This window comes from Saccopteryx leptura, chromosome 4 (genome assembly GCF_036850995.1).
Source record: "Saccopteryx leptura isolate mSacLep1 chromosome 4, mSacLep1_pri_phased_curated, whole genome shotgun sequence".
Classification (NCBI taxonomy): Eukaryota; Metazoa; Chordata; class Mammalia; order Chiroptera; family Emballonuridae; genus Saccopteryx; species Saccopteryx leptura.
The window spans coordinates 17730293-17743769 of record NC_089506.1 but is presented as its reverse complement, the minus strand read 5'-3'; the positions used below and the strand labels follow the sequence as shown (position 1 = coordinate 17743769).

General features: G+C 43.6%; 1 protein-coding gene across 1 annotated transcript in view; it reads right to left on the bottom strand.

Moving 5' to 3' along the window:
* Positions 1-13477, bottom strand: part of MTMR7 (myotubularin related protein 7) — a 96594-nt gene that overhangs the window by 72179 nt on the left and 10938 nt on the right. The gene's annotated exons all lie outside the window — the stretch shown is intronic.

Sequence of the window (13477 nt, the reverse complement as noted above, 5' to 3'; positions counted from 1 at the left end):
CTCACTGTGATAATATCATTCTAATTTAAGGCAGAAAGTGTGTGCATCCCAGTTCCAAGTGCACACGGAAACTACCTATGAATTATTTTCTATTGAAAAGGAAATACTGTACTTTCCTATGAGTGTCTCAGCAGTATAAACTGTCCCCGGGCCGTGTGCTTCCACATAAATGAGCAGGAAACATACATCCGGGCGCAAAACGTATCTGAGAAATGTTCTGCATGTTTACGAGGAAAACTTCCCACATGAAGATGCTTACATTTGTTTATAATAAAATCTCTCTAATACATTAGCTCACCGCTGAGCTAATCTGAGCTGTTCAGAGAGATTTCTCAAAAACAATGTTCTCTAAGCATGCATTTCTTGTATGCAGAGCAATTGCAGGGATGTGGGCTTTGGGACCATTCCGATGTGAACTGCGAAGGAAATGAGTCTCTCCGGGCACGTGAGAGCTGACGCAGCGTGAGTCTGACCAGGCGGGGCCCCCAGCCACCAGGTGAGCACGCAGCAATGACGGCAGGGCTGCCCTAACTGCACACAGACAGCGGGCAAGCTCCTCCCCCACGTCAGGGGGGCGGTTTGCTTCCAGGAGGGACTTATGAAGCCTATTTGCTCCTGCAGTTGAAGCTGTGGTCCCTATGTCATTGGAAGCCCAAGGCCTCTCAACTGCTCCAGGGAAGAAACTGTGGGCACCCGCCCTAATGAACTCCTAGGGACAACTGCCCGGGCAAACAGTGCTCAGAACACCCGTCATCTCAGTCTCCTCTGAGCCTGGAGCACCACACCAGCCTTCCAGCTCTCACCCCTCTCCCTCACTTCCAGGGAGCTAATGAGGTAAATACACTGCTCACAAAAATGAGGGGACCAGGGAAGGTGCAGATACTCAGTCCTTTCAGCCTTTTCACCAATGAAAAAAGGTGGTTTTGCATCTCATTTGCATAATCAAACAACTTTCTTTGCCTTGTCATCATATATACATACATGTATGCATACATATGAATGGAACTGCTAGGTCAGATGGTAACTTTTTTTTTTAACCTTTTTAGGAACTCCCAGATTGTTTTCCAGAGTGGCTTTATCATTTAATATTCCCACCACCAAGAATGAGGGTTCTGATTTTTCCACATATTTGTCAACACTTGTTACAATGTTTGATTACTGCCATCCTACAAGGTGTGAGATGGTATCTCAGTGTGATTTTGATTTGCATTTCTCCGATGATTAATGATGACGAGTTACTTTTCATGTGCACCTGTTTTTAATGGGAACACTTCCAATTGAGTAGTTTGACAGTGATTTTTTTTTATCATGTTGTGGAAGTGATCTATTCTTCAATTACTAAAAGTTTGATTTTTGAAAGTCATTATGCCATTTTAGTAATATTTGGAGGAATATGTATTTTTAATTTAGTCCTGTATTATCAATAATCATAGATTTCTTAATCTTTTAAGAAGTCTTATATTCTTGCCCTGGCCGGTTGGCTCAGCGGTAGAGCGTCGGCCTGGCGTGCGGGGGACCCGGGTTCGATTCCCGGCCAGGGCACATAGGAGAAGCGCCCATGTGCTTCTCCACCCCCACCCCCTCCTTCCTCTCTGTCTCTCTCTTCCCCTCCCGCAGCCAAGGCTCCATTGGAGCAAAGATGGCCCGGGCCGCTGGGGATGGCTCCTTGGCCTCTGCCCCAGGCGCTAGAGTGGCTCTGGTCGTGGCATAGTGATGCCCCGGAGGGGCAGAGCATCGCCCCCTGGTGGGCAGAGCGTTGCCCCTGGTGGGCGCGCCAGCTGGATTCCAGTCGGGCGCATGCGGGAGTCTGTCTGACTGTCTCTCCCCATTTCCAGCTTCAGAAAAATACAAAAAAAAAAAAAAAAAAGAAGTCTTATATCCTTGATATATGACCAACTTGGAATTGGTGTATTGATGTTTTAATACTGCTTACATTTTATCTGTGATAATTATTATGCTTTGTTTTCATTCTTTTTTTTTTTTTTTTTTTGCATCTATGCTTTTAGGACAGACTGCCATGTACTAACCTATCCGTGCTACTTATTATGTGACTTCATCATGGTTATGAATTCATCAATTAATTAGAGTTTCAATGTACAAATTATTTGAAATAAAGACAGACACTTAATTTTACATTTCTTACATGGTTATAAATCTGTTCAATATTTCCATTTCTTACTACCTCTTGTTTTGACATCTATTTTATTGACAAATTATCTTTTAATTGCTGATTTTCAAATTCTTATATTATTTTTATTTTTATCTGTGGGTAAATCTTTCTCTTTGTATCTCTTCTCTCACTACTCTTATTATGAATTATGTTCTTACTTTTTTGTGGTAAGAGGTTTTTCTTCACAGTAACAGGTCTTAGATTTATTAATTTAATAATTTTTCTTTTTTCTAATTGTTAATTTCTGCTCATGCTTGTTAATAAATGTTCTAATTTGCTTTCTTTAGAGATATCATATGTTTATTTTCTTTTGTTCATTTTCAAACTCTCAGGTTTAACAGTCACATAATTAAGTTTTATTATTTTTGTTTAGTAACAAAATTTCAAGTCCAATCATTTTCCTTCAAGTAAATCTTTGGCTGCATGTTATGAATTTTGCTTGCAGTATTATCATTTTTGCTTTTTTACAGACTATAACTGGAGTTTTTATTTCTTCTTTGACCCAAGAGTTTTTAAGAAGAATTATTTTTTAATTCCCACGTGATTGGATTATTTTATTTAAACTTTTGTCATTAAACATTCTATTTTAAACTAACTACAACAAAGATATTATGAAAGACAGTTGTGGGAAGAGAGCAGCAAGGGGGTATATTATTTTTGGAACATTTCTATGGGAAAAAACTAATTTGCATGCTAAACTGTGCTTAATGGAATTAAGCCGAGGTCCAGGGGTGATATACCAGTTAACAATATCTAAAAATAGAATGTAAATAATTTTCCCTGCCCTTGGAACTAATGAAACAAAATTTTATTGAGATAATCATATTGAACAGAAGATAATATTTGAAGACAAAAGTATTCATTCAGTATCAATTATTCTCCTGATAGAAGTGAAAGAACCTTTATCACTTAGATTACTTCCAGAAAACCTCAGTAGCACCGAACGAGGATCACAGGTGTTGGTAGATTAGAATACTTAATGAGATTTTTTTCCCCATGTCTTCATGTTAACTTTGGAGACTGCTGCAGAAAAATTGCATTTCAGAATTTAGCAATAGTTCTTATAGATCCCATAGCTATCAAAAGTAATTCTGAAGTAGAGGGAGGAAAGAAGCAACAGAAACAATTAGGGAAACACCAACAGCACGATTTCAGTGCTCTGTAACAACAAAAGAAGTGGAGAATAAGAATTAAAATTCAGTTGTCCGAGAAATTCTGTGAAGATCGGGAGACCTGCTCAGTTCCACCATATGGTTTACACGAAAGTAGCCAGAATGTTCTTGACTATGAGTCTAGAGCCAGTTAAATCTAGATAAAGTGAAATAAATCTCAAGAATTCTGCTACCATCTTGAAGACCCACTGGCTCAATAACGCTGACTCATTGTTCAGCTAACTTAATTGTATATCATGAACACATATACTAAGCTATATGGTAATAAGGCCTCTTTCATACTTGGAGAGATATACCCTTATGTAACAACCAGTTTCTCTAGACAAAGTTATTGCAAATCATTTGCATGTCCTTAGGAACACCATTCTTGAGAGAAACATACTAGGTATTCATGCTCTGCAAATGGCAGCTCATCTATGCAAGACATATTATAGTGTAGCATTAATATTGGAGAGTACATTTTTTTGCATTCTGACATTTCCTTTTTCTTTTTTCTTTTTTTTTTTTTAGTGAGGGGGGTGACCAACAGGAAGGGAAAAAGATAAGAAGCATCAACTCATAGTTTTGGCACTTTAGTTGTTCATTGATTGCTTTCTCATATGTGCCTTGATCAAGGGGCTCCAGTGACCCCTTGCTCAAGCCAGAGATCTTGGGCTCAAGCCAGCGACCATGGGGTCATGTCTATGATGCTCAGGCTGGTGAGCCCACACTCAAGCTGACAACCCTGGGGTTTCAAACCTGGGTCATCAGTGACCCAGGTCAATGCTCTATCTACTGTGTCACCACCTAGTCAGGCACATTTTGACATTTCTAAAAATGTAATGCATCTTATAATTAATGTGGTAAGAAGCCATTGTGTCATTTAATTGGCAGTGCTTTTGTCTTTCTTTGTGGTACATAAAATCTTGGTGCATCTTATAATCACTAATGTCCTAGATTTGCTGAAATGCTGAAAGTTTGTTGCCATTGCCATATAAACGGTACCGGAAACCATGACCAAATGACATTTCCTAGGGAGACAAGCAGAGGGAGAGACGAGGGCTGAGGAAATCCCACGTTCACAAGCTGGATGAAAGAGAAGGAGTCAGAAAAGCAAACGAGGAAGGAATGGCCAGGTGGGAGGAAATCAGGAGACCGTGATGTCACAGCAGGGTGCACAGAGGCAGTGGTCTAAGAGAGAAGGAGTATTCATGTCAAATGTTGCTGAGAGTTCAAAGAAGGCAAGAACTGTCATATGTCCATGGCACTCAGTTACACGGAGGCCGCTGGAGCCCGTAGCAGGAGTGGTTCTGGGACCCCAGCATCAGAAGCCACCACACAGCGGCTGGAGGAGTGAGCTCACAGGAGCTGAGAGGGTAGAGGTTCCAGTCCTTGTAGAAGTGATGCTGGGCTGGGCGGAAGCCAGAGGGGGACAGCCGGGCCCCTCAGACTCCATCCCAAAGCAGCCAACCGCCAAAGCACACAGAGAGCTTCCCAGAAGCAACTGGCATGCCCAGACGTCTTCAAGAAAGAACCCTGTGCATGTTGCCAACGAGGGGGCATCTCAAGTTGAGATGCTCACAGAAAAAAACATCTCCTATTAGGAGTAATTTGTGAGAAACATGTTATAAAGGATAAGAATGAAGAGATGAGAACCACTGGGTAAGGCTTTATCCTACGTGTGTTGAAGTCTCTCCAATCCTAAAACTTTCTCCTCCAGCTTAAAAAATTGGTCCCTTAAAAATATTTGAACCGTAAACCTATTTATGTAATGTTTTAAGACGCAGAAATACAGAGGGAAGAAACAAAAACCACCCCTAGTCCTCCCATTCAAACACAAGTACTGTTAATCGTCCAATGCATCTTAGAAAATTTTTATACCTCATTTTAAGCGTTGATGGATTAGATAGTGAGGCGTCTAAGGCCATACCACCCTGAACGCGCCCGATCTCATCTGATCTCGGATTAGGTAGTGAAGTGCTGCGGAGATAACCCCACGGTGGGGAGGAAAAGTCTAATCTCAGTCTTTTGCCGTATGAACCTTTCCTTTGCTCCAGACCTTCAGAGGACCTGGCTTTACCCATAATGCCCTGATGAGCTGAGAGGGCCGTGCGATTAAACAAGGGACAGGCTCCCGTTCGGCATGACCAAGTCATGGAACGGGGATGCACAAGGTCGCTGAAACAGTCTATAACCTGCGCAAAGTCGGTGGCAGCAGCAGATTATGCTAGAGGTGACTGTGAAAATGCCAACTTCTGGGGGAGCTGGCAGAAACTCTTGGGAGAGATTTGGACTTCCAAAGGGAATAGAATGGCGGGTGTTCAAAATAACTCTACCAGCATCTCATGGATCGGGCTTATCCCAGCTGTCACTGGGCTTATGTGGAAATTATCAAGATCACATTGAAAGTAACAACTAACATTTTTACAGCACTGGCTCTACGCCATGCCCTGTGCTACACCTTTGCACACCTGACCTCAGGGAATCCCCACTCACCCCAGCAGTCAGGTGCTTACAAATCCCCCTTTCACAGTCACAGTTAGAGACCGGACAGATTTCGCCTGCCTGGAGCTAAGGCCTGTCTAACCCCAAGCCCAAGTTCACCAAGGCCGTGAGTCCTGGTGAACGCCTCTGAGGTCGTTTTAGCAGTATTATCCAAAATCAGTATGTTCAGCATAATCAATTAACAATTATTTTAAGTGACTTTAGATATGCAAACTAGTATTTGAAAAGAGTGCTTTAAGACAGAATGATACTGTAAAACTATATTGACAAACCACTATCAGAATATGCTTTAGAATGATAAACCTGAAGACAGAAAGCCTGGGGCTGGGGTACTAGAGCCCAGGCTCTGGCTAACGAGGTGGTCAGGGGTCTCAGGACTGAGAAAAGCAAGAACTGTGAGCACTGACTCCATTCATCACATCGCTGTGTGCGGCTCCACACTGGGTTCCGAGAAGAACACTAGGGTGAGAATGACTGAGTCTTCACCTCTCCTCCAGAATCATATAGACTCAGTGGAAAACACTGTGCCCCAGTCTAAGGGCCTTTTCATTCCCATCCCTGCTTGGTTGGGTTTAGACCAAGAAAAAAAAAGAGAGAAAAGAAAGAAAGAGAAAGAAAGAGAGAGAGAAAGGAAAGGGAATGGGAGGGGAAGGAAGGAAGGAAGGAAGGAAGGAAGGAAGGAAGGAAGGAAGGAAGGAAGGAAGGAAGGAAAGGAGGGAGGGAGGGAGGGAGGAAGGAGAGAGAGAGAGAGAGAGAGAGAGAGAGAAATAAAGAAAGAGAGGAAGGGAAGGAAGGAAAGGAAGGAAAGGAAGGAAGGAAGGGAGGGAGGGAGGGAGGGAGGGAGGGAGGGAGGGAGGGAGGAAAGGAGGGAGGAAAGAGAGAGAGAAAGAAAAAGAAAGAAAGAAAGAAAGAAAGAAAGAAAGAAGGAAGGAAGGAAGGAAGGAAGGAAGGAAGGAAGGAAGGAAGGAAGAAAGAAAGAAAGAAAGAAAGAAAGAAAGAAAGAAAGAAAGAAAGAAAGAAAGAAAGAAAGAAAGAAAGAAAGAAAGAAAGAAAGACTTTATCAGCTTTTCTAGGCCAAGGCTGAAAAGCTTTGGTGAAAACACCAGGCCCCACCCGGCGATGCTGGTCCTGAAATGAGACACCTGGCCGCGGAACCCAAGTGCCATGTGGTCTTGCCCTTGTTGCTGGGAGGGAGAGGACCCCACATGTCACTGAGAGACAGAGCCTCCCAGCAGGTCCCCACCGTACCACTGACCCACTGCCATCCTCATAGACTAGGAGCCCTTCCTTTGTACCAGCAGCCCGACCCCTGGACTGCTGAACATTCTGTTTCCAGAATCATGTCGGACTATCTGGACAAGAAGCCCCAGGCGCAGGGTAGGGTAAACTTGTCTTGAAAAGGACAGAATAACTTCGGGCACTGGCCACAGCTTCCCTTGGGTCAAGGACACTCAGTACCATATAAATTAGGCTGTGGGTCACTGCCATTTGTGGGGAAGAGATCCAGAGGTTGCCGAACAGGGAAAAATCAAAATGTCTGCAGCAGCCAAAACCTAAGACAAGTTTATGTTCTAGTCTAAGAAAAGCAGCTAGATAAATAGTTTGTCGTGCTAAATTTGGTATCCTGACATTTTCTAACTCTACCAACGTGAAGAGTCAAGTATTTGTCTGTGAGTCAGGAGGCCTGGGCCCCGGTTCTGGTTCTGGTTCTGAAACTGAACTGCTGGTGCAGGCAGCCGAGTTACCGTCTCGGAGCTTTGACTTCCATACGGGGCCTAATGGGTGTTGACTGTGTTCCTCCAATCTCATAGGCCACATGGATCAAAAGTCTATCTTCCATTTTCCCTAAAATTTCGATTAGAGAGTAATATGGCTGACAAGGAACAACGTCTGGCTAAAGCTTCTCAAGTTGGTAATTTGGTATAGAGCAGTTTGGTGGGGCATTTGAACCCCCTGCCTGTCCACTCGTCTTGTCTGGAAGACTAGAATTGTTATAATCTCTTACACTAGCAGAAAACAACAATTTGAGTGGGTAAAAAAACTGAGTGGTACATTTACACAATGGAATACTATGCAGCTGTGAAAGAGAAAAATCTTACCTTTTGTGATGGCATGGATGGACCTGGAGATTATTGTGCTAAGTGAAACAAGCCAGGCAGAGAAAGACAGGGACCATATGATCTCACTTATATGTGGAATCTAATGAACACAATAAACTGAGGAACAGAATGGAAACAGAGGTAGGGTCACAGGGAACAGAAGAACAGCTGTCAGAGGGAAAGGGGAAGAGGGGACGGGATCAAAGAAGGTGACGGGATTAACCAGGTCATATATACATAACACATAGATACAGACAACAGGGCAGCAATTCCCAGAGGTAGCGGGAGGGGGAAAAGGAGGTGAAATGGGGTGGAAGGAGACTTTGCATGGGGCACGGGGGACATGATGCGGTGGGCAGAGGGTGTGATATTGAGTGGGACACTTGAAACCATGTCAACACAAGTTAAAAATTAAAAAAAAAACAAACAAAAAACGATTGATTTTCCAATTTAAAAAGAAACACTTTCAGTTCTGATTGAAAGTTGCTAAGAGAGTAGATCTTAAAAGTTCTTATCTCAAGAGAAAAAAATTTTACTACGTGAAGTGATGATAGATATTAACTAAGCTAACTGTGGTAATAATTTTGCAGTCTATACATGTATCAAATCATTATGTTCTACATACCTTAAACTTCCACATCTCAATAAAACTGGGAAAATAAAATCATCCTGTAAACTGGTACAGAGTAAATTTGCTTGCAAAACAAATTAAAAATAATTAAAAGCACTTTTTTCCCTACTTACATAAGATTTCTCACACAAATAAAAGGGGACAGTCGTGAGGCTGCAATTTTCTACTCCAGCGACTTGGTAGAAAATCAAGAACACCAATCCTCCCCAAAGGCAGATTTAATCTGTTTAAAACTTTAAAACCAATGAAAGCATTTTCCCAGGACCATTTATTCAGAGGTCAGATATTGAGGGAAGGGCAAAAATCACAAAGCACACTCCCAGAAAATATATGACATGCAACCAAAAGAAATACAAGATTCTCCCCCCTTTGTAAAACCCGTAGCATGTCTTTGATATACCAGAGAGAAAAATGCTCATGGGACACACGCATTGAGACTGTGTGAAAATAATCTGATTTTCAAGCTGCCTGAAAAATTAATTCTTTTAAAATGGATCCTGTTATGAAGCTAAATAATTTTTTAAACACAAGGTCCCTATGAGAGACACCCTATGAAAAGCAAACAGCTACCATCCATCAGTTTAAGCTCCTTTAATTTAATTAATTTATTAATTAACAGCATTAGTTTGTTGAGTGTCTACTCTGTGCCAGGTACTCCGACTGCTTATTAAAAGGCTCCTAAGTGGTAACAGCAGTGCCTGCAGATTATCTGACTCCACCGCTGTCAGAACTCTCCTAGGAGCAAGAGAGAGACATCTCAACCTCACGTGGCCAAAGTCAAAGGGGTGTCATTGGAGTGTATGTCCATAAAGACAGTGGCGGGGCTGGCTTGAGACTGGCCCGGGGCTCAACACACCCAGCTCCTCACCTCCTCCCTCGGCCAAGCCCCCTCTCTGCCTACTGGCTCTTGGCTCCCTGCCTCCCATCAGGTCCAACAACCCAGCCTCCCCCGGCCTCAGCCACAGCCACGGCCACGGCCAGCAGGAAGGATGGATGCAGCACCTGCTGCCCCCCCACGACCCAAGCAAAGACTCGCTGTCCTTCACTGGGTCACGTGCTTATCCCTAAACCAGTCGGTGCCGTCACGGGAATGACACGATGAGTGGGTGGACCAAGGTGCATGCCACCCCCAAAACACAGGGACTGAGAGCAGAGAAGGCACTGCCCTTCAAGGGGACCCAGGGAGAACGGATGACGGCAGACAGAGCCCAGCACATGTCTATGGCACAATCTATTATTCCCAGGGCTGTCACCTCAGTGGTCAGTCACCCCACCACACACTTTTATCATGTCTCCCTAATCAAAGCCTCAATGGTTTCCACTGCTGTAGAGCAGGACCTCCCACAACCTGGCCCCACCTCACCCTGTGGGCAGGTTCCTGCGAATAACCCACACCATCACCTGTACCGTACGCTAGGTGCTCCCTCCGGACACACTGATCTACCAGACTACGGACCTTGGACTGAGCCGCTTTCTCCCTGAGCCCTGAAGTAGTAGGAGCGAGAGTCAGAAAGACTAAACCAAAGTTGGAAACAGACTCATAAACCAACGGGTTCAGACAGACCAGGAGTCGACAGTGGTAGAGGAGTTCACCTTGGTAATCTTGATTTGACTGGTGCAGGTGAGGTGGAAAGGAAGGAGGGGCTGGTCCAGACTATTTGGTCATACTGGCTGCATGAAAGGACACTGAAAATGAGTAAAGGTTCGGGAACGGTATGCATGTCAAAAGGACATTTAGTTTATCAGCTTCTAAAGCAAAGACTCTATACATTTTCCAGTTTTCTGGAAAATCCTTTCTACACACACAGGAAATAGAGTACTTAATGCACATATTTCTATAAATTTTTGAACCCTCTATAAATCTCCAAATAATTCCAATAAATAAGAGTATACTCACCTGACTGGTGGTAGTACAGTGGACAGAAAATCAACCTGGGATGCGGAGGACCCAGGTTTGAAACCCCGAGGTCACTGGCTTGAGCATGGGCTCATTTGGCTTGAGCACAGGCTTGCCAGCTTGAGTGTGGGGTCACCAGCTTGAGTGTGGGGTCACCAGCTTGAGTGCGGGGTCACCAGCTTGAGCTCAGAATCATCAACATGATTCAGAGGTCGCTGGCTTGAAGCCCAAGGTCTCTGGCTTGAGCAAGGGGTCACTGGCTCTCTGGGTCAATGCAGGTATGAAAAGCAATCAATGAACAACAGAAGTGATACAAATATGAGTTGATGCTTCTCTTCCCTCTCCCTTCCTATCTTCCTTCCTCTCACTCTCTCTCTCTCTCTCTAAAAAAGAGTATTCTCTGTGAAAAATGTAAAAATTGAGAAATTTGCTTTTGAAAGAAGAAAAATATCAAATTTCCTACATAGATAAGTATCTTTTCACTCAGCTTAGATCAAGAGGAAGCAAATATCTTGATGCTATCGCTCTTGAGTGCCGATAAGCAGGCAGGTTGGTGAGTTCCGTCTACCTGTACAGGAGAGCTGATTGACATATAACTACACTTAAAAATTCTCTGAGAGGGACAATAGGGCTGAAATAGCCACACAGAGCCATGGCTGCCAGGGATTCTTGGAAAAGCCAGAGACGAGAAAGGGGAGCCCATTTTTGCTCAAAGGACTCTATAAACATCGTGCCAGCAGCCAACTGTCATAAATAAAGTGTCAGGCACTTGGGACTTTTGCACAGGGCCCATAGAATTTATTTTGGTAGGATGACCCTGGAAGTGTAGGCTTCAAAGAACATGTGCTTTGGAACAAGAGGACAGTCCCGGGATTTATTTCAACACCACCTTAAAATAACCTCGACCAAAAATACCATTTCCAACCAGCACAAATAAGAGAAAAAGAGGAAGAAAGATGTTAAGAGGAAAGTAACTGAAGAGCAGATGCTGAGCCCAGTGGAGACCAGAGGCACGGAGTAACCACTAAAAGGTGGCTGGTTTAACAACCATAGTCATGTAAAGAAAATGAACCGGCACGGGAGAGTAAGACCTTGCCGGGAAGCAATAAAGAAAGTCAAAGGCTCACTGTATTGTGATGATGATTTCCCTGCAAAATAGTCCTAGAATTCTAAAATGTTGCTGAAGTTGACATATTTTTGACAAAGGCACTAACAGGGAAATCTAAATCGTCTACATATATAGCTCTTTGGGAACTATAAGAAAACATTTTCCAAGGCCAGGTTGTGCCAAATGGAAACTTACTGCTGGTCCAAACAGAGGAGACAGCCTGGGCACAGAAAGCAGCAAGTGGCAGACGCCTCCCCCTCCCACCATCTCCTCGCAGGTCTGTGCCAGACGTCCGAGGGGCACAGCCCGTCCACGCAGGGCAAGGCCGGGTTCCGCCTCATTTACACGTTCCCATGCATGCCTCACCCCTGGGCTCCAAGCCCCCAAGGACAGACTCTATAATCGGCACCGCATTTTTCTCCTTCTCCTCTTGCAAGACAGCCCTCCGGAGCCTGTCAGCCCCATTTTGGGACAATGAGTATAAAGCAGACACATTGATTGGAGGCCTCTTCTCCAGCCCAGTAAGAAAGGCTGCATTAGTGCCCTGTCCCCATGGGCCCTGCGGCACCAAGAAACCTGGGGACCCCATTCCCCAGCATAGCACGTTCCCTCCAGCCTGGTACCCAGGACCCGCCTCCGTGCCACCGTTCCACCACCACCTGGGCCACAGCGACCATTCTCTGTCCTTCAGATTGCTGGGACACCTCTGGTTATTATGATGCATTTCCCACTTGTCCTACAGGGCCTATTACATGCTATTTTTCTTGTACCATTCCAATTGTTCCCAAGGACATACAGGGTGGAGCAAAAGTAGGCTTATAGTTGTGAGTATGGGAAATACAAAGTTTATTCTTGTAGTAGTATTATTTATTAATTATTGTACTATTTCCCATACAAACAACTGAACCTACTTTAGCCCCACCCTGTATAGTCTCAAGGAAGGCACTTCTTTTATTGCTAACATGCCCTGCAGCACCACGAAGAACGCCAGACCCACACTTACATTAGAACTTACATTAGAAGAAGGAAATAGAATACAGAGTCCTTGGCTTACTGCCTTCCTGAAACAACAGACCGGTATAATGATTTCAGAGCAGAATAAACAACCTTCCACAGTAGGCTCCTTAAGGACAGGCACCTTTGTATCCTAATTACTAGGATGTGTGTGTGTGCTAACGTATTTGTCCGGTGAATGAAAATGAACAACACTATGGTAAAAACAGAGCATGCGAAGGCTTTTAGATAGAATCAGATATGATGAACCAGAAATGCTTTATTATTGAATTTAAATGTTCAAATAAGAAGGTTAGGAATATTCAACAGTGGAAGATGTTGCAAGTACAAGAAACAGAGATTTTAAAAAAATATAAAGAATTTCATGTGCAATTGTGAAAACTAAATGCCATGTAACTAAACTAAAATGGAACTGAGACTTACTTTTTTCCACAGTTGGGATATAGCACGCGACTCTGTTGAACAAGCAGTCTTTAAAAGCTGATATGAACACAGTAGGCAGGTAAAAATAGAAGTTGCCCCATTAAATAGAGTAGAGGGTGTGTGTGAGTGTGTGTGTGTGTGTGTGTGTGTGTGTGTATGTGTGTTTAAATTCAATTAGTCTTCATACTGGACAGAGTTTCTCAACTGGGGTAGCATCTGAAAAGTTTTGAGAAAGTTAGCCTTTCTTCGCTCTAGGTCATAAGTTTCTTGTGTGGTTGCTATATATGAACACGTAGCTCTTCATAACATTCTTTATTTGGAAATATGAGACTCTTCAAGATACCAATGTCCTGCCAGTGGAAGGGTACACTGTGGAGCTGAACTCGAGTTACTGTGCAAAATGTTTTCGCATGCTGTCAGTTGTAATGTGTTTTGCGAGAATCTTTGGGATGAAAGTTTTGGTGACAAGGTTTTTAACT